The sequence below is a fragment of the Mandrillus leucophaeus genome, unplaced genomic scaffold (genome assembly GCF_000951045.1).
Source record: "Mandrillus leucophaeus isolate KB7577 unplaced genomic scaffold, Mleu.le_1.0 Scaffold147, whole genome shotgun sequence".
NCBI classification, from domain to species: domain Eukaryota; kingdom Metazoa; phylum Chordata; class Mammalia; order Primates; family Cercopithecidae; genus Mandrillus; species Mandrillus leucophaeus.
Genome location: NW_012101443.1, coordinates 3,592,746 through 3,619,913, shown reverse-complemented (window position 1 = coordinate 3,619,913; position 27,168 = coordinate 3,592,746). Strand labels below are relative to the sequence as shown.

General features: G+C 42.9%; 1 long non-coding RNA gene across 1 annotated transcript in view; it reads left to right on the top strand.

Moving 5' to 3' along the window:
* The first annotated feature begins 4,914 nt into the window (after nucleotides 1-4,914).
* Nucleotides 4,915-27,168, top strand: part of LOC105535511 — a 53,008-nt gene continuing 30,754 nt past the window's right edge. Inside the window, exon 1 of the long non-coding RNA XR_001005444.1 lies at nucleotides 4,915-5,034. This is a non-coding gene — a long non-coding RNA (uncharacterized LOC105535511). The remainder of the gene's footprint in view (nucleotides 5,035-27,168) is intronic.

Genomic DNA, 27,168 nt, shown 5'->3' with positions numbered 1-27,168 from the left:
AGAGGAAGGATAAATCACACACATAGTGAATGCTGTTAGATACAGGTGATATTTTTTAAAAGTTCAAAGGAAGAAAATAATATGTTAAACACTGCATGAGAGGAGAAATAAGTGGCATAGAGCTGGGCTTTAAAAAAGAAAAATAATCAGAGATACCATGTGATTGGTGAGGTGAGTCGGTGTTATTTCTTCTGAGATGAGTGTTATTCTGAGATGACAATTAGCAGAAATAGATATATCAATTGGAGTGATTAGAGTGCAGGGTTTCTAGAAAGCAAAGTTTGGACAGCGTGGTCATCAAAGGCCAGCTCTGTGACTTACACTGCATTAAATTAATTTCTTAAAACATAGTCCCTGATCATTATCACTTTACTATTCCAAAGGTGAAAGAACAGATTCAGATACAGAGTGCCAGCATTATTTCCCAGTATTCTTCCTTTACAAATCTTGGGTTCATTTCAGGTAAACTGAACTACTGCATTTTCTGTATCTTAAAATACTTTTTAGATATCCTAGATGCATCTTTCAACTTGTAACATTCTGTAGTTTAGGAGTTCTCAACCTTGGCATTATTGACATGTTAGGCCAAATAATTCTTTTTTTGTGGGAGGTCTCTTGTGCGTTTTAGATGATTAGCAATAATCTAACCTGTTATCTACTAAAGACTAGTCTTATCAGTTGTGACAACAAAAATGGTTCCAGATATTGCCAAATGCCCTTTAGAGGGCAATAATCGCCCCCAGTTGAGAACGATTTCTGTAAAACTTTAATTACTATTTTTTCTTTTGGTTTATAAAATAATGATCCTGAATTAAATTGATGGAACCTTAAAGTCGATAAAATATGGTTCTTGCTTTAAAGTCCCCGTACATGTCCTACTAATTTTCTCATACTTTAGTGTTTTTCATTTTTCTCCTGTAATCCTTGTACCTAAGAATGCCATCCCAATCCCCAGATCCCCACCTGCCCAAAGTCTAGGCATAGTTGAAGGCCAAGCTGAAATGTATCCCTGTTTTTCTGGTGCATCCAGCAAAAGTAATATCATGAATTATCAGCTCTCTGAGAGCAGCATCATATCTGTCTTGTTTACTGTTACATTGGCAGCCAATAAATATTTGTTGAGTGAATAAATAAATCCCCATAGTACTTTGTTCTTCACATGATACATACCTATGGGGCTATAGCTTGGTACCTTGCGAAGCAACTCTTGGTGTAACATACCTTATTTCTCATACTAAAATGCAAGAACCTTCAGAGCAAGAATATCGCCATTCATCTTTGTAACCTCTTTACTCTGGAGCACTTGCATTTAGCAGGCATCATAAAGTTTTACATACTAAGAAAATGTTGCCGTTTTCTGAATACTATGCATCAAAACATGTTACCGCTAATTTGGAAAGTTCTGCTAAGGAATATTGGGGCACCCTCAGTTGCACCTTTTAACTGATGTCATATTTTCCTAATCCATACTTTATTCATGAGAATTTGAGTCACCCCAGCATTAGCTTAGAATTTCCTTAATTCCTGTTTTCTTTGCAGGTACCTTGGAGTCAGGTCTGCTTTTGAATACTGTCCTCCTGTTATGTGACCTTGGGCAGTTACTCAGTTTTCTAGTCAATAACCTGTATCTATAAAATAGAGAAAATCATCCTATCAAATACGGTTATTGTAGAGAATAAGGATATATAAAGCATTTAGTCACATAAGTGCTCAAAAAATATAATTTTTACTTCCTTCACTGCCTCATTTAGTTTTATCTTTAAAAATACCTCGGATTCAGGGTAAAGTTTCAGGTATGTCCCAGTAATCATTTATTTCACCCTTGAATCTACAATTTGGGTAGAACATGGTGGGGACAGCTATCTGCATTCCTTGCAGCATTAACAGGCTGGAGGCACCAGTTCTCCGGCCAGCAAGTTGGGCCTGGTTGTTGGCTGAGAGCCTCGGTTTTTCTCTCTGCTTAGGTTCCTATTTACACAGGCTTCTCCACAGGGCTACTAGAGCATCGTCACCATAGCAGCTGTCTTATAACAGAGTGTTCCAAGAGACAAAAAATGGAAGCTGCCAGATTGCCCTGGGTCTGGAAACTGTCAGGGCATCACTTGTGCCATATTCAGTTGGTCTAAGAATTACAGAGCCTGCCTCGATTCAAAGGGAGAGGATAGAAAGGACTGAAAGAATCAGTGGCCATCTTTAATATGCAACAGGACAGGGTTGGGATTTTTTCTTCCCCTTGAGTCTGTGAAGGCATTACTTAAAAAAATCAGGCATATACAGTTGAACTACAGCTACTTGGAGTATAAGCTCAGAAAGTTTCAGATAGTAAGTACGACTACTATTTTTCTGCTGTTATCCTTGTACCTAAGGATGCCATCCTAATCCCCAGATCTCCACAACTATACCTACATAGTTGAAGGCCAAGCTAAAATGTATCCCTCTCTTTCTGGTGCATCCAGCAAAAGTAATATCATGAATTATGAGCTCTCTGAGAACAGGGATCATATCTGTCTTGTTTACTGTTGCAGTGAATAAGTACAGTTGCAGATACTCAGGAGTAATTCTCTCAATGGCAGTATACTTATAAAACTGAATTTTCACCAGCTACACACCCTTCCCCCCAAACTCCTTATCTGTAAAAAGCTTGTTTGGTTACCTGTCTTCAGTAAAGATTGTGCTTGCATATTTGCTGTCATTGCATATTCTGCTTAATTAAGTTCTGTTGATATTGCAGTTTCTGTGTATTCTTACATCTTAGATGCAATCTGAGGGACTAGGAAGGCCTTTTAAAAATAAAACAATTCAGATTGCAGAGAAAGTGTAAGTCATGGACAGTTAATTAAAGGGGAACATAGAATGCTATTTAGATTTTAGTTGATGGTGCCAATCTTCAGCGTAAAGTCACAAGTGGAGAGAAGTTTAGTAAGGAAAAAATGTTGGGCTTGGAATGCATTGTTTAGTCTTCAAAGCACTTTACTTTTTGTGAATATATTTTAGACATTCAGCAAATATTGAATACTTACTATATCAGGCAGTAAAGATATAAGTTCATTCTTAAAATGTTCATGTTCAAGTTAAATACAAAAAGAAAAAAATAAGTTCTTAAACAGAAAACTTTTTCCCTCATACTTTTTAATTAACAAGACATATAGGAGTTGCATTAATGGGCATGCTTATGATTGATCATCCAGCAGTGTCATTAGAAATACATTTCATTCATGTGCAGGAATCTTTTGGTTGTCATGGGGAACCTTGAACACAGAAAAGAGCTTTTTATTGATAAGGTAATTCAACACACTTGACAATTAGCTTAATACGGTTTAATATCATTTGTGGGAGAAGATGAATCAGCCAGGCTCTTTATGTCAAGAATATGAAGTTTCTCTGACTCCACCAACTTAAGATGAGCTACAGAGACTGCAGTGAAAAGTGAAATATCCAAGTACACCAGCTTATTTCACACAGTGGAACCATGCTGTCCTCTGGCACCCTGCACCTTGCCCAACAGTCATCAACCAGATACAGGCTCCTGGCTGGTAGGAGGATTTGATGGGAATGAGTAAATGTGTCAGCATAGTCCCTCCCTTCTAATGGAAAAGCAACCTGAAGAGCAAATCCTATTAATGACTGGATCAGTATCATCAACTTGTCAAAAACATTCCATGAATTATGAGTCAGAATTTTATTTGTGGTGGCATTGCACACACTAAGAGATTAGGATTTTTGTTAGCATAATTTATTAGCTGGAAAAGTTGAGAAGGTTCTCTGGACTCATTTTTGTAGGTGGAACCTAAGTGATCTGGATCATTGCCCACCAGTGAAATTGCTGGGCATGGCGGACAAAGAAAATGTTCCTTCTAATGATTTTTTATGAGCTGAGTAGCTATTGTTCCCAGCTGAGTGCTCTTTCCCTCTTTTTATTGTTGCTGAGCAAAAGAATTTATAAAAAGCTCTTTCTTTTGTATTAAAAACCCTGCTCAACTGAAATGCAAGTTCATTAAGTAATGTTCATTTCTCTTCCTACCATAATAACCCTTTCCCTCTCTGTTCGATTCAACAGTGTCTAGCAGCACTGGTCAAAATTTTAAGTCTGAACAGACTATATTACATAGATGTAGAGAAATAGATATTCAATCTTCAGCTTTAAGGGGGAGCTTAATTTCACATGAGTAGAATATGATCACTTAGGCTAGATATTGGCCATAAATTTCAAATTAGCATCTCAACTTAGCGGGGGGAATCAACAGTGGCAAACTTCAATTATGACAGGATAAAAATCACATAGAGATAGTTCAATATGGACATCTAAACTATAATGCTAAATGCCAATAATTAGAATAAGTTCATTTTAAGAAAAGCAATAATATTAGCTAACATTTGTTTAGTACCTGTGCCAAACATTTTGCCTATGTTACCTTAATTTTCATAGCTAGCCTAAGAGGTACTATTATGTATCCCCATTTTACAGGTTAACAAACAGGCTCAGAGGAGTTTAGGATCTTTTCCAAGATTACATAGCCAGTAAGTGATGGGACTAAGATCCAAATTCAGACTCTGAAACACATACTCTTTATATTATATTGCACTTGTTCTAAAAATGTGGGAATCAGAATGAAGGGACTTGTATGACTTTTGGCTCATTCTTTGATGCACGTGGCCTGGAGTTATAAAGGATCCAGTGTCATTGTGCATCATGAGCAAGGAGTACCTAATCTCTTTAATTCTTCCCTGGAAGCTTATGACGTCCATCCAAGTGCACATAGCAAAAGTTCTGTTGTAAACTTTAGCAGAGTGAGTTTCTCTGACTCAGAGTGATGATGGAGGAAGCTTTGATGAGATTTTATCTGAAATGTTCATGGACAAGAGCTTTCAAGGAGAACATCCAGAGCAAGGTTGCGAAGACAGCTCATGAAAGTGAAGCAGCAAGACCTTGCATGAGAAATGAAGAGATAGCTCAATGTATTAAAGATGAAAACAAGAAGACCGAATTTATTGAAAGGAGCAGAGAGGCAATGAAAACAAGGCAACTGAAATGAGGTAACTTGCAGCAATTGAAAGGGAATTTCAGTACTTTTGTAGAATTTTAAAAAATTGTTTTCTGCTGTTTATTTTCAATTTTGAACAGGGTTATTTGTTCATGCCATACTTATTTGCCAAATTCCAAAATTCTATCTATATAGTTTTACAGTTGTCTGGTGGAATCAATGGAACTTTAGTTACCAGCCAAATGCATCTTTGAGATTGTCCAGTTAATTCCCTATTTCTGGTAGCTGTAATAAATGTTGAAAAGGTTTCTAACTCCTGGAGAAAGTTTCTAACTCCTTATGACTCCTTATGACTAATATTCTTAACAGACTTGTGAGTTCCTTGAACACGGATACACCTGTATTCAAAAGAGTGTATTCCAAAGCTAACTCAGTGATCTTTCCATTTATCTATTGGATTAGCGGTATCTTTGCCCTTTCCTTCTGTAAATGTGAATAGTTAAGGGTTGACTGCAGAAGTGTTTACACTTTGGCTTCCATGCCTCTGGAATGTTTGTGCTTTGGTGGTGAGATGTGAGACTATATTTGTATAGTCTGCATCTCTCAGGCTGCCCCAGAATGTTGTATAGTGCAGTGCCGAAGAAAGCAGCAGGTACACACAGAAATGGAGCCTTCCCTGGTTAACCCTGCTTGGATCTGAGTTACACTCTGTTTCTTGACTTCCTGGGACTTAGGTAATCAGTTTGCCTTATACTGTATCCCATTTTGTACTCGCTTACATACTACATTCTTGTTTGGGCTTTCCTTTCTTTCTTGTAAGCAGATATTTTTTTAAAGCCAATATGTGAAAATACGGATACACTACAATTAAATAAAATGCTGTTGTGTTTGTTTTGCTTTAAAATTGTAAAGGATAAGCAATAAGATAGTTTTATCTACGTGGTTTTCCCAGTGCAGTTAAAATAAAACCTAACCTGCCAAAATTGAATTTACACTCATTTTTTCTGTTGTATAACTCTTGAAGAACACCTCATGCGTTATGTAACTTCATCTACATTGTGTACTCTTTTATTTATTAAAAGTCAATGTTAATCTTTCATTTTTTCTACACTTCCCTTTACTTCCTCATGAGATGCTCAGCCCAGTTGTCCCTCAGGACACAGTATTGATTGGTTCACTTTTAAAAGCAATTATTAGAAACCCAAATCACAGACATGTGAATTTTCTCAGAAGCCATTATTGAAACTTGGATTTTTACCTCTCATACCAAAATAAAGAAGGGAAAAAACAGAAATCAGCCTAACAATACCTTTAAATTGATTTTTATGTTTATCTTGTAATGCAAATACCAAAGAAAAGTACCTAGTTCCTTGGTTTATTTACTTATATCTTGCCTCTGTTATCTTCGTAACAATTTTTGGCCTTAGCACTTCTGACTGCATGAAGAACTCTAAACATAGGCAATGGTAATAGAAATGCTGACACATCTGAACCGTCGGCCCCAGAATATATTATTGAATATGACTGCACAAATGCCTGGGAACCTATACTTAGCGTGAAGAGTAAGGCCACTGTTTTCAACTTCCAGCAGGAGGAGAGTACAGACAGATGTGCCCTCTGTTTCCCGTCTCTGGCTCTTCCATTGTCTGTCCCTGGCTCTTGTGTGTGTGTGTATGCAGGCAGGCACACACACGTACAAACACATCCTGCCCCATGGAGTGGTCACATCTTAATATCTACTGAGGCCAGTTAGACATTCTGTGGGCTGAGTATGTGTTGCAGTTGCTTAACTGGCCTAGAGGTCTTATGATGTCATGGGCACCATCAAGTGATCTGTTTTCAAATCTGTAGAAGGAGGAGAACTGGTAGTGTTGGGCTTACATAACATAAAGGAGCTTGGATTTGTTTTGTCAGGAGATGAATGTGTTTTTCACAGCAGTCTGGTGAATTAAGAACAATACACAGAATCCCACAGCGAGCGTGTTCTATTTGACTCTGTTGATGGGATTTATGTATGGAACAACAATTTTCTGTATAGACATAATTGAATACATATTACCATGATCTGAAACCATGCAAGAATATGTATGGTGTGTGGGAAACCTGAAAACAGATACAACTGATGAAATTATTAGTTTACATTTTTTACTCAAAATATTTGTGAAGCAGCTATTCCCTACATACGCTCTATGTAGAAATGCAGAGACAAGTAGAAGATTGTAATGTGTCACCATCTCTTTTTTGGACTGATTTTTTTTTTTTTGTAAGATGGAGTTTCGCTCTTGTTGCTCAGGCTGCAGTGCAATGGCACGATCTTGGCTCACTGCAACCACCACTTCCTGGGTTCAAGCAATTCTCCTGCCTCAGCCTCCCGAGTAACTGGGATTACAAGGACTGAATTTTTAATAGAGCAAGAATGCCAAAAGGGAAGTCCCTCAGATCTGGTGTGTGGCTCAGTAATGCCCTCAGCTCCATGCGGCTTCTTCCCTTAGGGCTCTGAGTAAAGTCTCTGGGTGTCAGAAGGTATGAGGGTCTCTTGTATTTAATAATATCAAGGGAGTACAGTGTTCTCCCTCAAAGCCTGGCCAGCAGTTACTCCTGGAGAAAGAATAACAATCTGGCTAACAAATGTGTCACCCACGTAAACTGACCAGGAATATCTGGAGCCATGAACACCTAGTTAGTGGGGTCAGCAATAGGCCAGGCAGTAATTGCTCAGTGCCTCGTGCGCTAGCAGCAGTGGGAATTGCCGTAGTGTAAATTGGTTTTAGGGGCCACATTGATCAACCAAAAGAGGCTCAGAGATTTTTGGTGTTCGGGTTACTGACAAGGGTTCCGACTTTCTGGATCACGTGATGAAATGCATGGCAGTTGACTCTGCTCTCCTCTAGGTTTTCTGTCTCCCTTCCAACCCCCATCAGCAACCATTTCTTGTTCTTGAGGCTGCTTAGCCTAAGAACTTTTGGTCTTTGCTGTCTGGGAGTTACAAATCCACAATGGCAGTGAAAGCTTTTCTTTCTCCCTCCTCCGTCCTTTCCTACTTTTGGCCTTTTTTCGCTTTTGCAGCAGTTACACTTGCATCCATCTGCTAGACACCCACAACATCAGGGCGCTGGGGCGTGGTTCCTGCTGGGCAGTCAAGGAGCTCTGGGTCCGTGACAGAACTGAGGCAGCTTCCCCCAAGTTACCTCACCTTGTTTTCCCCTTCTGAAATATCACCCACTTACCTGCCTACAGAGAGAGACAGGGCATAGGGAGTAACAAGAAGAAATGCACAGCATGTTCTGGACTCCTCAAAGAGAAGTGTTTGTTCAAGGCATTATTAATATTTTTGCAAGGCACAGTAACATTGATTTTTTTCATCCAAGAAGCATTTTGCATTTGCACAGAGTAGTCACTAGAGTGTTGAACCATTTTCTTTGGTACATGGAGGAAGTGGCTCATCCTCGGCCTAAGAGCACCAAATTTGACTTGGTATTTTTTATTTCCAGTTCCAGGCGTGAATCTTTACTCCATTTTGCAGGTAGCTGGAAAATCTTCTGTTTGTTTAAATCCACGTTGGGTAATACTGCTTCATTTTAAGTTTTCTATCTGGAGCTCGGTATAGGAGTTCACCAATGCCAAGCACAGACTCTGTGCATAGAATACCTTGTATAGGCTCCATGCTGCAAGCCTCCCACACTGATGGATTTAATTTTTTTTAACATCCCAGCCAATCAGGTGTCTGACTATAACTTGAAGCCAATTAGTATTTTTCACAGAGCCAGGTGCAAAGCTGCCAGGTAACATCTGCAAGTGACTTGCATTGCTCTAATGGGATGTGCATATGTTCAGCTCTATATGAAGATGTCTTTCACTTGACATGAAGTCATCTTTGGTCTTGTTCTCCCTCGACTCCATTAAGCAGACACACCTACATGTGTTGCCAATTTGATCCACTTTCAAAGGAGGATTGTGCCTAGTGTTTCTTTTCATATTTATGCTGATGCCTCTTGGAAAACTGTATCTACCAATCCAAAGTGCTTTGAGAAGGGAGGGGAGGGGGTGTGGCAACACATCTCTCGTTACCATCAAGGCATTTGCTGATAATATGTGGTCTAACCTAAATTATCCAGTAAAGATTTACTTGAGGACTTTGTAAATTTCTTTTAAAAAATAAATCTGATGGAGGCAATTTTTTTTCCCTCAAAGACACAATATATCTGAGTTCCTGTAACTTTGAGTCTCCTAGAATCTATGTGACTATGAATGACTATGTGACTATGAATTCAGTGACTATGAATCTAGAGCTATGTGACTCTAGGCAGGACAGCCTTTGCTGAGCCACTTGCATTAGGTGCTCACTGGTGGCCATAGGACCTGTAGAAGGTGCACACGTTTCCAAGTCACACTGACCTAAGTTTGAATCCCCGACCCACTCTGTTAGCACAGTCATCTTGTGGAAGTTTTGTAACCTCTCTTTTGATTTCCTGACCCATAAAATGGGTATGATAATACATACCTCAGAGTTTAATGATTTCATAGATACAGACATGCCTGCTTAGTGCCTGAACATGATAGCTTTCCAAAAACTGTTCATTTTCAGTGCCTATCTTTTTGTCTCCACTGCTTTTATTTTATTTCAAGTACTGTACAAATATTCCAAGTGAATTTTTAAAAGAATGGGTAACTACCAGTATTTCCAACATCTTAACCTCAACTATATTCTTTTTTTCTGGGGTCTCTTCTAGTATATATTCACATAAAGCCTTAGGAATTGATCTTATAGGAAATGCCTGTAGACAAATATGCTCATCTCTAGATTGGAAATTGAACCAAAGTATTTTACGACAACACTGGAATGCAGTTTGAATATTTTTATTAAAGTAAATAACTGACTATCAATACTTGTGGCTAAATAAGAATACATGTTTAACAGCTGAAAACTTTATCCAAGAGCATTTAGAGGAAAAAAATAAACAGTCCTTTGGCCAGGTTTGTGGCAAAGCAAGGTATGATAATATTAACAGCTGTTCATTACTGAGTGCCTGATATTTGTGTCAAACATTCTTTATATTATTTCTTTCATCCTTACAACACCCAGTTAGCTATGAGTCTGTTTTCAAATGCATAACAAAAAAAAATTTTCACAGGAAACCAATTACTTTAAAACAGTACTTTTTATAAAACTGAAAAACATTTGTGATATAGTAATGTATATGGCTTATTATTAATGCATTAAATACCAAGATTTATTTCACAAAGAAGGGGTTCAAGAGCATAAGTACTTTTCATAGAACCACATGGTCAGGAAGGGGTAGGATTGGATCTGCTCCCATGTCTTCTACCCCCATAGTCTCCTCTTTCCCCCTTATCCTGCTGCCTTAAGACTCTTAGGGAGCTTAAGACTCAGCCTAAGTTCCGGAAAACTTCTCTCCTGGCTTAAAGTGAATGCTGGGTAATTTATTTAGTCTGCTCGGGGTAGTCATTCATTCCAACATGATTGTAGTGCAAGGACCTCCCTTCCTTTCAGAACATTTGTCACTTGTCATGTTGCATTTAGGACGCCAGAGGAGGCATCCAGTGAAATGAACAGGAGGCACTTTTGTGACAAATAGACTTCAGAAGCCAAAGCTGGAGCTGGAAAAGACCTTGCAGATCTTCAAGCCTCCTTGAGGTGCAGCCTGATGGATTTCCAGATCCGTGACGTTTTCTAAACACTTGATCACAGCAAAAAGAATAAAGACTGATTTAAAAGGAAGACCCCGGGCCTAGGTGTAAGAGAGAATGTTGCCGTTTTTATGTCCTCTTCACAGGGAAATAGCAGATTTCATGAACTCAGACTTTGGAGAAAGGCTAATGTGGATTTAAATTCCAGGTCATATACTTACTTATTGTGCAGCTTTCGACAATTTACTGTAAAATAGAAGTATATCACCTACTTCACAGGATTGCTGTGAGAATGAAATAAAGTGGTGCGTATCACACACTGAACATAGTACCTGACACATGGCTGGCACTCCATAAATGTGTGCACAATTCAATTCCTTTCACTAAACCAGTGATCCTCTGCTTTGCCTGTTTCTTACAATCCCCTGTGTAGCTTTTACAAGTTCTAATGCCCAGGCAGCACCCCAGACCATCAGACTTTCTGGGGTGGGAGCCAGGCAACAGTATTTCTCCATATCCAGCCAACGTTGAGCATCCCTGGACTAGATGCAGGCTGAGTGAGGCCCTGGTACAGAGCCTCACCTGTCTGCAAGGGCTCTGCGGGAACACAGCTCAGGGAGGCAGCAGGGGTCAGGGCCTGGGACAGCGTGGAAGGGACCTCTCAGCTCACTCCAAGGGCTGCAGGCAAGGCCATCCCCAGGGCCTAACTGAGGGCAAATCACTCTGAGGGCTTTTCTTCTGCCACAGCACTTTTATCCAAGTGAAACAGAACAAAAGGGCAGCCTGGAGAAGGATTATGATCAAAGCCGGCAGCTTAAAGAGCGACGGTAAGGAAAGGGGGAAGCAGACAGTCCAACGGGGTGGTAAGAACAAGCCTGCACCAGCACATCTGACTGCGAAGGCTCTCTGACTGTCAGTGCAACTGTCCAAAGTGAACGTCTCTTTCACCCGCTCAGAAGTCAAGGACTGGGTGACTCATTGCTTTGAATAGAGTTGTCCCGAATCATGACTGGGAAGTTCGGTGTGGTCCCAGGGTCAGCAGCACAGCATCATCAGAGAGCTGGTCAGAAGTGCAGAATTTCAGGCCCTGCCGCGGGCCTGCTGAGTCAGAACCTCGAGTGGTGGAGCCTAGGAATATGCATTTTAACAAATTCACAAGTGAGCATGATTGAGAAGCACGGCTGTGTATAGTGAAAACAGAGCAAACTTTAGGCGGCAAACAGCACTTCTGAGTTTGAGCCCTGGCTCTTTCACTTACTGTGTGATCTTTGAAAGGTTGCTTAACTTCTCTGAACCCCTGTTTCCTCATTTGTAAATTGGGGATAGAAAGATTTACCTTAATAATGGACATCCAAGGAAATTGTGAATGAAATAGAGGGGGGTCTTCGGGTTTGGATTGGAAAAAAAAAATCACTTTTGTTTTTCACAAATTTCTAAAATTTAGCATTTTCTTTGATGATGAATGTCAGCAACATTTGTTAGCAGCCTGTGACTTTGTCACCAGAACAAACCACACATACTTCTATATTACATTACAGTTGTTACAGATAACTTCAAATATCATTTGTATTCATCCAGTTCAAAATTACAGTTGCTTTTAGACTTGCTGCTAGATATTTAATGCATTAGTAATGAGGCACTTACACCATGATATCACACATGTTTTTTTCATTTTATAAAAACTGCATTTTAAATTAATTGGTTTCCTTTATAATTTTTTTATATGCAGTTGAAAACATTATTTGACGAGAGGTCCATAGACTCATGGCACAAAACACTTTTAAAAGCCCTCCCTGCCTGGAAAGTTGTTGTGATGATTTAGTGATGGAATCAAATGTGTCCAACGCTTTATAGAGACTCAAATAACAGTGCCCTGATTGTCCTCCCCAACATTGTCATGTCTTGCTTTGTCCTAAGCCTGGGCCAAAGATTCTCTAGACTTTCCTGGGGGTATGTCAGAATACCCACTGTCTGGTCAACTTTCCCGGCAGGCATTTCTCTCGCTAATCCTGGTTTTACGGAATGAGAGCTGTTGTGCGTTGAGTGGCTGCTCTTTGCCCCAGTGGTGAAGTGTGCTGTCTTGAATCACACAGCCAGTAAGTGGGAAAGCTGGCGGGTAGTCTCCACACTGCCATTTATATACCTGGGTGGAGCTAAGTCCAGATGTTGGGGGACAGGCTAAGGACTCCTGCATCCTCCTAGTTCAAGAAGATGACAGAAGGGCTATCTGTGAAATCATGAAGCACCTGCACTCTCTTAGTTCTTGTACATTCAATAAGCATTACTTAAGCACTTACTATGTGCCTGGCCCTTTGCTAGTCACTAGGATACGCAGCTGGGTAGGCCATGAGCCTTGGCTCTAAGAAGACTATAGGCCCTGGGAGCAGAGAAGGGTATCCCCTAACCCAGTGGGGCAAGAGGTGGGGACTAAAAGGAGGTTCCCCTGAGCAGATAGTTAATTTGTCAAATTGGCTGGGTGCTGTAGTGCCCAGGTGTTTGGTCAAACATTATTCTGGATGTTTCTGTGGTATGTTTTTGGATGAGATTCACATTCTAATGGGAGGACTTCAAGTAAAGCAGATTGCCTGCCATAATGTGGGTGGGCCTTATCCAGTCAGTCAAAGAGTTTCATAGAACAAATACTGACCTCCTTCAAGCGAGAATGCATACTGCTAGCAGACAGCCTTCCGACTTCAGCTGCCGCGTGACTTCTTCCCTGGGTTTCCAGCCTGGTGACCCACCTGGCAGATTTTCAACTTGCCAGCCTCTATAACCTCCTGAGCAAATCTCTTAAAATGGATTTCCCCTTCTATCCGCACCTCCCATTGATTCTGTTTCTCTGGAGTGCTCTAATACAAAGTCCAACTGGCTATATTCATTTGTAATTATGCTCCTGTGTGCTTTACTTTTTATTTGTTTATGTCTCATTACACAGCTCCTGTCCTGGGACTCCGGGCCCCTGAGGGATTTTCATTTTATTACATAGACCCCTTATGACAATGTTATATCTGGGCTAATGTAACCAGTGGTGTTTCATTGGGCATGAACCATTTGGGGTGCACTGGGAAGCATGAGTGTAGGAGGGAAAAGGAAAGACATTTATTGCTGCCTACTGAGTGCCAGGCACTGTGCATTTTACACTCATTTCAACCTCTAACGCTCGGTGTACAACAAGGTACACAGAATTATTCCCATTGCACAGACAAAGAAACTGAAGTCTGGAAAGGGTAAGTGACGCGTCTGAGCACACCCAGCTAATAAGAAGAATCAAAGATGGCACCCCAATCTCAGTATCTGCTTGACGCCCAAGACACCCGAGACCAGGCTCTTTAAAACATAAAATGCTGTTTCACACAAAAGGTGCCAGGCCCGGGGAAGAGGAGCTCCTTCTCAGGACAGCCGTGGCTCTATAGCCCAGTAAAGCTTCCCACCACCAAGGGGCCCTGCAGCCACACCACCCCCTCCCATGAGAGATCCTCTGCACCTTGCTTGAAGCTCATCAGGAAGGTCACCAAATTGTAAACTAAAGGAACCCTTCAGTCTCAGGAGGATCTTTGAAACACTGCACCTCAATCCTTGGCCCCAGAGCCTAGGTTCCACCCAGGGCTCCAGGGCCTCAGGCATTTGGCCCATCAAGTGCTGCTTGACTCCTCTGTATCTCACCCCACTTTGACCCTGCCATTTTGCTCGCCTGATGAGGATATCCGTCGGGCAGCATTGCAGCTGTTGTGCAGCCCGGGAGATTGCATCTATTGCTTGTTTCCTTATCTGTGTGCTCTTTCATTCTATCAGACAAGGAAATTAAATTGGTCTGGCACCATTTGCTCTCTAGAAAGCTACTTTGGCTGCTAAATCCACCAAAGGGGGTGGATTTATTTGGGTGTTCCTTTCCTAAGTGAGTGAACAGGCCTTTTCAGAGCCGCCCACAATTAACTGAAAGGCCTGAGCTGCTGTGCCAGGCCCACCTGTCGTGGGGATGGAAGCCAAATGGGGCAGATGGGATCGAAGTGGGGCCAGAAAATAGCCTCTTAATTTAGCACCAGAGTCCTCTCCCACTCTGCTCCAGCCCCCCTACAATTGGAAAAATGTGGAAGGCACAAATGTGAGTCAGAGAAAACCATCCAGGAACCTGGGTGGTAAAACCCCACCTCCAGACTGCAGCAGGGAGTGTTAGGAAAACAGGGCTGAAAACCAAACGTCAATATTGGTTTTGCTCCTGATGCTCGGAAGGGTCTCCCTTGCCTTGTCCTCTTCATGAATGAACATTCACCTCTTCAGCCTCCAAAGGGGGCCCTCGCAGTTTTCCACAGCCTCAGAGTCCCCACCTCTCCAGGCAGAGAGCCCACTGGCCCATTTGCATCTCTGGCATGTTGAAATGACCTGTTGGCATACTTACGGGCTGATATTATGATGTTTTTTTTTTGTTTTTTTGTTTTTTGTTTTTTGACTTGCCCCAAAAAGGAGCTGAGGTGGATTACAAACTTATAACTGAACTTTAAAATACATCACTCACTTGAAAGTTGGTGGCAAGATCAGGGCAACAGGAAATACGAAAAATGTATGTAAAATATTTACTCTGGGGTCTTCTTGGTGGGCCATGGCTTCAGCCCTCAGCTTTCCAGCAGCCAACCCGAAGCCGGTGCCTATCAGTTCCTTGATTCACGCTGTTCACGTCTGGTCAGCCAAGGCACGGCTTTTCCAGTTCTGAGGCCTAAGAGCAACTTCGCTCATCGTTTCTCATAAAAAGGACCCTGTGCAGGGTCATGAACAATGTCCTCAACATGTCGTGGACATTGTTCTTAGGATAGACGTATGTTTCACGGGGCTGTGTCATATAACATCCTTTCTGTCCACCTATGGCACCACATCACCATGCCCTTCGGGAAGGGCAGTTCCACAGGGTGGCCAATACAATGGGCCTTGGCTCTAGTTTCCTGTTAGCCTGCCTACATTCACAATAGGCTTTCCGGAATCTAGAGGATTCAGGATACAGTTCTCGCTTGCCTCAATGGAGATTTGAATGAGTTTATGCAGTAGTCATGAATGAATATTCATTCGCACCATCGCTGAGCATCTGAGCCCGCTCCTTGGCTTTGTGGAATTCCCTGAGCTAAGGCAGATCTTGCCTCCCATTATAGAGGCTGAAAGTGGCAGCTACTTGCTTTTCTAGCCTCCTTTGCAGCTAGCAGGTGGCCAGATGGCTCAGTCACCACCAAACAGACACATCGCCCCCGAGTTATAACCATGACAAGGGTGCTGGCAGTGGCTGCAGAAGGATAATCTTTTTAGGGCAGCACGTGCAGCAGCACAGTAAATGGGGGCATCCAGTGACTGGAGCTAGCAGTATCAGCAATGGAGACTGTGACCTCCTCACTTGACCCAAGCCACTGTCCAGTCCGTAGGAGCCTGAACTTAGTTCTTCTGCCCTCCTGCTGAATATGTGATCCTCTCGATGTCCTTGTAATGAGTGTATATCCTGCTTAAATCAGCCTGAGTTGGCTTGGTTGCAAGAAAAAAACCTGCTTGATGCAAGCAGCTGTTTTTCTCTGCCCCCCACCCACCTACATGCAAGGCATAGGGAAGTCAAACTGCTGTGGAAACCAAGGATGCATATATGCATAAGGACACAAGCCGGGTCTTCTCAAAGAGTTCCTGTGATAGATAGATGGATAGAAACTTGCGGGCCCTGCCTGCAGCACAGACTCAGGGGCAGAAAGACTGTCCCAGAGCTGGCTAGCCCGGAATCCACAGTCTAGATTTATACTGTCCAATATGGTAGCCAGTAGTCACATGTTACTGTTTACATATGATTTTTAATTAGTTAGCATTTAGTACTATGGAGAACAGTTTGGAGGTTCCTCAAAACAATACAACTTGGGCTACCATAGGATCCAGCAATCCCACTGCTGGGTATATACCCACAAGAAAGGAAATCAGTGTGTAGAAGAGATATCTGCACTCCTATGTTTGTTGCAACAGTGTTTACAATGGCTAAGATTTGGGAGCAACCTAAGCATCCATCAACAGATGAATGGATAAGGAAAATATGGTACCTAGACCAGGCATGGTGGCTCACGCCTGTAATCCCAGCACTTTGGGAGGCCAAGACAGGTGGATCTCCTGAGGTAAGGAGTTCAAGACCAGCCTGGCCAACATGGTGAAACTCCATCTCTACTAAAAACACAAAAATTAGCTGGGCGTGGTGGCGGGTGCCTGTAATCCCAGCCAGTCAGGAGGCTGAGGCATGAGAATCGCTGGAGCGCAGGAGGTAGAGATTGCAGTGAGCTGAGATCACGCCACTGCACTCCAGCCTGGGGAATAGAGCAAGATTTTGTCACCAGAAACAAAAAAAAAAAAAGAAAAAGAAAAAATATGGTACATATATTAATACTTAATGGAGTACTAATCAGCCATAAAAAAGAATGAGATCCTGTCATTTGCAACAACATGGATGGAACTGGAGGACATTATGTTAAGTGAAATCAGATAGGCACAGAAAGACAAACATCTCGTGTTCTCACTTATTTGTAGGATCTAAAAATCGAAACAATTGAACTCATGGACATAGACATAGAGACTAAAAGGATGGTTACCAGAGGCTGGGAAGGGTAGTCAGGGGCTGGAGGCGGGGAGGTGGGTATAAAAAAGTAGAAAGAATGAATAAGACCTACTATTTGATAGCACAACAGGGTGACTATAGTCAATAATAACTTAATTGTACATTTAAAAATAACTCTAGGAGTGTAACTGGAATGTTTGTAACTCAAAGGATAAATGCTTGAGGGGATGGATACCCCATTCTCCATGATGTGCTTATTTTACATTGCAGGCCTGTATGAAAACATCTCATGTACCCCATAAAGACATACACCTACTATGCACCCACAAAAATTAAAATATAATTAAACAATAACAATATTAAATTAAATTAGTTTAAATTAAATACAATTAAAAATCTGTTTCCGCAGGCACATCAGCCACTTATAGATGCTTGGCAGTCACATGCACCTACAGACTACCATTATGTACAGGACACATGGAGAACATGTCCAGCATTGCACAAGGTTCCATTGCACAGTGGTGGCCTAGAACCTTGACATTCCAGGCTGAGTGGCAGGATTTCTGCCTTTTTGAGTCACACCTAATGCTTCTGGTGGCTGATGAGGCTGGGAGTTCCCGAGCAATGAGGCAGCAGTTCCACCCTCCTGCATCCTGGTGGTCTGAAATCCGCATCAGCTGCCAGGACCACAGAGCACTGGGCCAAGGCTCCGGGAACCCTGTTTTCCCTGCTTCATCTTTGTCTGTGTCCCTTTTGCTGCTTGTTGTTGGCTGCTTCAGGGGGAAACAAAAGTAAAGACAACCTTGGGTCAAGTTCTCACCATCATTCTCATCATCCTGGAACCTGGACCAGGCTCTGCCTCCTGGGCTGGTGCAGAGGTCATCTCAGGTATGCAAATGAGTGTGTTATGCAAATAAGTGCTTTCTACAAATAAATGAGTCATGCAAATGAGATTTTGCATTCTCTGTCTCTCACACTGGGCTGAGCAGGGGCTTTGTACTTACTCCAGGACCCGGCACAGTGCTTGACACATCAAAGTACTCAGCAAACGGTCACTGGGTACACATGGATGTAACACAGATCCCAAGGGACGTGATGTACGACAATCATTTCCATGCAGAGTGTCTTCCTTTCAGTCCAAGGCAAGGGGGGGCGACACAGTAATAATGATGATGAGAGTGATGACATGTATGTAAAAAAATGAAAATATGGAATATGAGTTTATTATAAAAATGTAAAGAAATTGGTTACATGTGTAAAGAAATGTGGAGATATGGGCATATTTTTCTTTTAAAATTCCTTCAACATTGTTGTTACCCGTATCAGAGTAGTTAAGAATATGCTCTGACAGACATGGTCCTCCTCTGTGAAATGGGAGCTGTTACCTCATTTGGCTATGTAAGGACTAAATGAGATAATGCATGAAAAAATTCAGCGCTGCCTTTGGCATATAATAAATGCTAAGTACAAGGGAGCAATTATTGTTATTTTTGCACTAGAAATCCGTGTGATAACAATAGAGCGGAGCGGGACTCTGGGCGTCCCTGTCATTTTGTGGCTGTTGCTTCCCTCCCCCCTGGAGTGTGGATGGAAAGCTCTGGGCCTGGGCGTGATTTCTGTATCCTGACAGCCCAGCCCTCTGCCCAGAGGGCAACTGGGCCAAGTCCCCACTGTGTGCTCCCAGCACGAGGGCGCTGCCAACCTTCTCATACTTTTTCATGCTCCCTGGTTTAAGCCATGGGGGTTTGGAGGGGTTTTTTTTTTTTTTTTTTTTTTTTAATTTGAGATCTGTCATCCTTGCAAATGAGTTTGCCCTTTGCAGCAAATCCACACCAAACAGGGACACTCTCCAGTTTTCTTTCGGTTGCCTTTTCTCCTCCCTTCTGTTCAAGTCCTGCAGCTACTAATGAGGGCCTCTGTCAGCTCCCTGGGAGGACAGGAAGAGCTGCCTTCACTCTCCTCCCTCTCCCTCTGTCTCTCTCTCCCAAACACACACACAGAGACTCAGGAGAGCTGCCCTTCTCATCTGGTCCTCCTTTTCCTCCTCTCCCCCATCTTCTGCCCTTTATCTTGCTGTTTTCACACTTTCTTCCTCCATCTCTCCTGTGACTCTTTTTCTCCGAATCTCATCATCTCTTCTACTTCCTCTCGCATAATAAGTGTGATATAAGTATTTGCTATGATTATGATGTCTCCCTCATCTCTTTCTCTCTTTCCCTCTCTCTCTTCCTGTGTCTATCTTTGTAATCTTTCTGTCTCTCTTGGTAACTGGCTATTTCTGTCTCTCACTGGCTCTGTCTATCTCCCTCTCTGTATGTATTTCTCTGTCGTCATCTTTCTGTGTGCATCTATTTCTGTCCCTCTCCTCTCCCTCGTCTGTGGCTCTTTGGCTGGCTCTTCATGTCCCTTAAATCTTCGAAGCCCCTCTGAGGGCTGTGGTCTGAGCACAGGAAGTAATAAGGAGGAGTATGCCCCACCCCGACCCCAACCATCCCAAGTCCTCACCACAGTGCCTGAGAAGTGGATCCGCTTCCCCTTGGCCTGAGATAAAAATGCATCTCTCTTCTTACAGCCCCTTTTCCTACAGAGAAAATACTGTGTATGGGGTCCTGCCTGGAAAAACTTCTGGTTGAGGAAGTCATTTTGCGATGCTTGCAACACAAACTCTCAAAAACCAAACGTCTTGAAACACAATCTTTGTGGCTGTTCAACTGACTTAGTCTACTGGTAGACACACAGAATAACGAAGAATAAGAAAGTTTATGGTGAAAGCATTGCATTTTATCTTCACCCTTTCATAATCTACTCTTTGATACTTTAGCCCACTCTTCTTTGATACTTTAGCCACACTATAGCCCAGTATAACCTTTTCATAGTAGGAGAGGTGCCATTATTATGATCTCCATTTTTAAAAATGGGAACTGATACTCGTAAAGATGCAATGATTGGCTCCCTGTCAAGGAGTTATTTCAGTGCCCCAGGGCACAGAACACTTATCCCCTACGGACCATGAGCCCCTCTCGTGCCCGTCCACGCCCCTATCAGCTCTAGGACTCTGTGATTTCCGCCAGAAATCCCAAACATCTCCCACCAAACCTGCCCAAGAGAGAATCTGTGTGGCCTTTTTGCACATCGTGTCCTTTGCACATAAGGCATCGTTCCCACTGCACGTGCCCCCACCATCCCCAGGCTGAACAGCTCAGAGACGTAATCACGTTCTCGGACTCAGGCCTTGGCAGCGAATCCTGCAGCCATGCAGCCAGAGCTGCAGCAGAAACCCTGGCTAGAGAAGCTCTCTGAGGGTTTGGTAGAATACATTACTCAAACACTTGGATTTCTGCAAAAGTAGTGACACTTAATTCCTGCTATGATATTGGGATAAACAAAATGTAATCTGTTGCATTGTCCTTGCCCATCCAAATCTTATCTTCTTTTTCCATCTAAGTAACTGGGGGAAAAAAAATTACAGAAACCTTCATATCATATTAGGACCCAATTTTAAGCAGAATGCTGAAAATTTCATACTGAAGGCAAGTGCATAGTTGCCATAAATGCCAGCGAACTTCAAGGTAAAGGAACTCCCTTGTACAATCGCGAATGCAAATGTTTAAAGCTACTCAACAATTTTCCCCTTGCAGCTGCCCGTTTTATCTCTTGCAAAACTAGTCATGATACAAGCAGTTGATTATGGTTTACAATAGCAATAAACCTCTCAGAATTGGTTGTTTCCAAAATAAATAGCCATTCTGTTAAATGTTAAATAACAAGTCATAAACGGCTGAAAACAACCAATTTCTTGTGGATTATTGCCTGAATAAATTTCAGCAGGAACGGCAGATCATTAAGCTGTGAGCGTCACAGATCAAAACCATTGGATTAAAAAAAAATCAATCAATTTACTTAAATCCATCCAAAGGAATTCCCATGTTACAAACCAAGTCACAGCACACGTTTTTACGTCTTCTTTTGGGCTTTTCCTTTGCTAGTCATGGTTAGCTCAATTCTGGCCAAAATCCTTTCATTCTTTTTCGGAGATTAACGCATACCTAACCTGGGTGGTTAAATTGGCTCATTCTGAAAGCACGCAGCTTTCCTCAGCTGCATTTTCTACAAGTCTCCGTCTACGGTGTTCCAATTGATAAAACACAGACCTGTCCACTAAGTTAAACATTTGAGTCAAGGCTCAGTGGCAAATATATTCAAACTGCAGCTCTAATAGAGGCTGTTCTGGTAAGAGAAGCCAACTTCATCGGGATGATTGACAGAAGATTCCTCGCCATAGCAACCAGGGTTATCTCTCTGGAATAACAACATTAACCTCCTTCATAACCAGTTTTTCATCCCTGAGTATAAAAGGCAGCTGCATGCATCTTGTATGATCCTTTATTTTTATTTTTGAATGAACAGTTAACACTTCTATAAAAATGGGACAAGATGCAGCAAAATCAAATTAATTTTGAATTCCTCTTGAAAAAAAGCATGGCAATGGATCTTGTAGGCAGAACAGTTAAAGAACAGGAAGGGTTCCTCTCTCTTCTGAGCATAGGGCAATAGCAGGGATATTTCTATTCATCTGCTGCCTCTGAAATAGCCTCCTGCATTGATTTGCTTTCTGCTGCTGTGGAGGGTGGGAAGGGGCAAAGAATTTGTTTCTTGTTTTGTTCCTGTCTTATTCTTTGTCCTTACAACTCCCAACACACACACAGACAGACAGACACACACACACACACACACACAAAATCTTAGAGGCTCTCAGGTGCAAAGCAATGAATGGTCTATGAGAAAATGGTGGGAAAATGCATATTCTTTCTGAAAAAAATACTCATTTTCCACCACTTTTTTTTGAAAGAAATTGCTAAATGGACCCCAAACCATCTCCTCTGACTTATATCTAATGTTTTGTGAAAGCTGTGGACATTGGTGCCTTGAAATGTCACTGAAGCATCTCACCAGCCCCTCACAGAGATGCTGTGCCATGCTCTGGACCTGACTTCTCATGCCAGTCTCTGCAAGTAGCAAGCATGGCACTCAAGCCACAAGGAATAAAAACTGTGACAAGAAAAGACAGATTGTCCACCTGGATGGACCACTGCCAAGTCGTGTCCTTCCCTGAGTCATTCCATCTCGGATGTGTTTCCCATTGGCACCAACTTCATTGCAACTGCCACCTTGAAAGGTGGAGCCATCTTGGTTGAGGCTTCTGTGTCACTTAAGGTCACAATCTTGTTGCCCAAGGCCCTGGTTGTAGCCTCAAAGAACGTCAGTCCTCTGCGGAGGAAAGAGGCTGAGCAGGGAAAAGGTGCCACCTGGGCCCAAGCAAGGGGAACCTGGGAACATGGCATTTACAAAGAGCAGGACAGCATGGGGCCTCAGAGGAGAAAGTGGCCATTCAGCAGAACTACTTGGGTGAATCTCTGGCCCGATTTCGATGTAAGCAGACAAACTAGCCAAAACGCATGACCGGTGGATTTCAAAAGATGTTCTGTGAGAAATGTTGTTATTTCTGAGCTGGAAGTAGGAAGAACTCTTGGAGATCCCCACTGTATTACACAAATGTTGACAGCCTCCTTAGTTTCCTTCAAAACCACCTTATTTCCAGAGGTGCTGCCTCATACCCCTCAGCCCACCAACAGCGTCACTGTCTTTGCCAAACTCTGGAACCGCCTGGAATCCAGTTGGGGCCCTGAGTCCGTGTGACCCTGTTACCAGAAAGCGGTCTCAATTCAGACCCCAAGAGAGGGTTCTTGGATCTTGCATAGGAAGGAATTTGGGGTGAGTTCATCGAGTAAAGTGAAAGCAAGTTTATTAGAGAAGTAAAGAAACAAAAGAATGGCTATTCCATAGGCAGAGCAGCGGCATGGGCTGCTTCACTGACTACACTTATGGTTATTTCTTGATAATATGCTGAACAAGGGGTGGGTTATTCACGAATTTTCCAGGAAAGAGGTGGGTAATTCCTGGAACTGAGAGTTCCTCTACTTTGTAGACCATACAGAGTAACTTCCCAGTGTTGCCATGGCATTTGTAAACTGTTATGGCGCTGATGGGAGTGTCTTTTAGCACACGAATATAACAATGAACATATAATGAGCAGTGAGGATGACCAGAGGTCACTTCCGTCACTGTCTTGGGTTTGATGGGTTTTGGCTGGCTTCTTTACTGCATCCTGTTTCGTTAGCAGGGGCTTTTTGACTTGAATCCTGTGACACTAGTCCTGCCGACCTCCCATCTCATCCTGTGCCTAAGATTGCCTAACCTCCTGGGAATGCAGCCCAGCAGGTCTCATCCTCATTTTACCCAACTCCTGTTCGAGATGGAGTCACTCTGGTTTGAATACTTCTGACAACCCCATCCCCACTGCTGAGCATCCCCATTCCAGGTCACCTTTCCACTCCAGGATTTGGATAAAATGCCACAGCCATGGGCGTGGGACCTGGCCTTCTGAGCAGCTCCTAAGGAACCAGATGATACCCAGAAATGCAGGGTGTTACCTCCCTGGAGTGTGATCCTGAACCCAGGTAACTGGAGGTGGAGAGTATGTCCTCCCTCCACCCTGAGGTGTGATTCATCCTGGCCAACCTTTTGCAGAAGTCCCACGAGCTGAGCAGACACACTCAGAGCAGCCTGTGTCTCTAGCCACTCACCAAGAAGCAGCATATAGAGCAGCACCATTGCATCACCTTGATCCTCATCTTTTTTCCTTCCTCATGTCTCCAAGGTTACACCTCTCAAATAAAGCAGCCACACTCTAATCCTTGCCTCAGGCTCTGTATGGAGGACAGGGTTAGAAAAACTAGCTACACGAGTCACACTCAGAGTTCCTCCCTCTGGCGAGCATTTTAGGCAAAGGAGTGGGTGGTGAAAATCATGGCCTTTCTCTATGAATCAATCCAAAGACTCTCCCCTTCGTTTGCTAAATGACCCCTGATGTTACAGCCACCTCCGGAAGCTGCAAGTTTCCTGAAAGCTGAGGTTGAGGAAGGGTTGGTTGGTTGGTTAATTGCTTTTAAGAAGCAGTGTAATGGGCCTTATTACTTAATTGACAAAGGGCTTGACTGGTGGAAAATGAAGCCTCCTTGCCTCAAAGATGTTTGCAATTAGTTTTCTTTAAAACAGAAGAGAAATGTTCTTGAATAATCAAAAGAACAATAGCAATAGTAGCAACACCCCGAGTTACAAATGAACTGAGGAGACCTAAAGCCTCCCTTAAACACACACTTAGAGGGGCATTGCCTTTCCCCGTCCGGAGGAAAGAAAACTGATGCTCTTCCCCTGTCACTCAATGCCCTCCTCACAAAGTCTTGCTAACCCTGCCTCGTGTAAATATTTCATTATTTACAGGTGTGTTGGTTTATTCATGCACCTGCCCAGCATCCCGTGATCTCTCTGTTTGTGTGGAGCCTGCGTGTGACTAGTTGGTTGCAGCTGGTGCTAATGAGGCCCGAGCCTAGGTTCAATCCCCAAGGGGGCCAGTTAACTTCACCTGCTCCGTGGCTAGAGGCTGCACTCAACAGCTCTGAATGAAGCTTGTGTTGTATGTACTGGGCGAAGGGCAAACGGGTAGAGGGAAAGGAGGAGATGGTTCAGCGTGTAGTCCTCACGTCTGCTGGAGAAACAGCCACTGCCCTGAGCACCTTCAACCCCTACAAAGGTCAGCACTGTGTTTTTTGTTTTTTTTTCCCCAAGATTGCTTCTTTTATCCTAAGGTTAGAGGACGTGGGCATGTATGTTTTCAAATTTCCCCTTTTTATTTAATCGGCAAGTATTACATCTTATGAGTTAAAGAGTAAGGCACACTTTTTTTGCCTCAGTTCCTTTGGGCATCCATTATTCATTTACTAGAACACACAGCCTATTGGAGAGGTGCATCTGTGGACATCAGAAAAAAACTAGATGGAGTTACAGATGGTGGCATAATGTTTAGTGAAAATATTCAAGAAAAAAATTATTCACTCAACAAATATTGACTGCCTATTATGTCTCAGGCACTAGAGATACAATAGTGAACACAATAGATTTTAAAATTTCTGCTCTCTGGAGCTTAAATTCCAGGGGGAGAGGGTGGTACAATAGATAGTAAATAAGGAAAAGGTAGTAAAAAAATATGTGTTTTACATGACCATAAGTGTGAAGAAGAAGAATAGAGCAGGAAATGGACAGAGGTCACTAGGAAGGGTACTCCAACTATAATAGGATGGTCAAGGTAGACCTCAATGAAAAGTGATGTTAGGGCAAGGACCCGAAGTGAGGGAGAGCGAGCTGTGTAGCTAGCAGAGGTGAGAATGGCAAGGAGGGAGCATGCGTAGTGCCTGGCGTGTTTGAGGAACAGCCAGGCAGGGGTGCAGTGTGGCTGAGGCAGAGGGAGTGAAGGGGAGGTGATGTTCCTGAACTGAACTGGTGTCTGCTCACCTGCTGCAGTAAGGTCAAACATCCACAGTGAGGTTTGCAGGGGGAGAAAGGAGGGCATTTAGTTGCAGGGCACCAGGTAACGTTGATTGGGCAGCTCATGCTTAAGACCTGACCCCTTGCAAAGGTTTTCAAGCAAGAGTTTTTAAAGGCAGGGGAAATTTTCAGGAAAACAAGTTAATACAGGCAAATTTAAATCAAGACATGGAGGTTGTATATTGGTTTGACCTAAAAAGGTGAGATACCTTGAAGCGGGGGCTTTACAGGTCTTAGGTGGGTTCACAGATTCTCTGATTTGCAATTGGTTAAGGAAGAGAAGCTTTGTTTAAAAATCTGGGGTTAGCAGAAAAGAATGTTAGCTCTGGTTCACAGGTGTGACTTATTCCAGGCCCATCAGGAAGAAAGAAAGAACGAAGAGCAGCAGTCGGAGTTCAGTCCCCGGTTCCCCCTTATCCAAGGTCTGTGTGCCAGCAGATACATTTGGTGGGGGTCCAGGTTTTTGAAAAACAACTCAGGGACATACATCAAGAATTAATCTTTAGTTTCTCTAGGGAACCAAACATGCCGTGACTCTAGCTTCCTTGGCTATTGTTTTAGGCTACTATTATCTTCTTGCTGATCAAATTGCTCATTTACTTCTCAGGGCCAGCTCAGTGCCTGCAGTTTTCCTTGAAGGAACTTAAGATTTTTCATTTCCATGCTTGTGGTGGTGGTGAGGGGGGCACAGACCCCTAAGAGGGATCCCTGCTCCATCTCAGGATGGGAGATGCAGCCAAGAAAAAAGGGAGGAAGGAGAATCAGGTGGCGTCTACAGGCCCTTTTCTAAGGCTTTGACCTCTTTCTCAAAAAGTTAGAAAAGCCTTCATCAAAGATGTTGCTTCTTAGATCCCAGGGGCTGATTAGTGTTAACTCATTCATCTGCACTCCAGCTGAAGCAGGTGTTGCCAGACTGACCGTGTAATTTGCGAGATAATGTGTGTGTACCAGGCTGTGTTTTCAGACTTGAAGACAAAGTGGAGTTAGCATCTGCTCCTGCCCCTCCCTCACCCTTCCCATCCCCACGCACTCATACACACTACCGGCCTGGGAGTCATAGGAGGCTTATATGGTCCCACCCTGGGGGCCCACACAAGGAATGGGATTAGTTTGCCCACCAGCCAAGCAGGTGGGGGCTCAGAACAGATAAAGGGTTGTGTCATTTCTTGAGCCGTAGTTACAGACGTCGGCTCATGCTTGCTAAAGAAACAAATGAAAATTAACCGGCAAGGCAACCCCAGGGCAATTGAATGAAGGCGAAAGCAAACACTTCCCGGGTTCCAAGCAGGAAGGAGCCACGTGGGGGCTACTTTGAGGGGCATGGAGGAAAACGTAATTATAGAAGACTTTGAGGAGCAGATAAGATTTGAGTGGGTCTTGAAGCACAGGTGAGTGTGAATCTTCAAATGGGAGCGAGAGCATGACAAGTCATTGTCCCTTTGTGAGGGGTGGTAGGAATTTTTGGAAATGTTCAGGAGTCACGAAGAGGACCGTCTAGGCTAGAATGGAGTGGCTGTGTAGGAAAAGGGCTGGCAG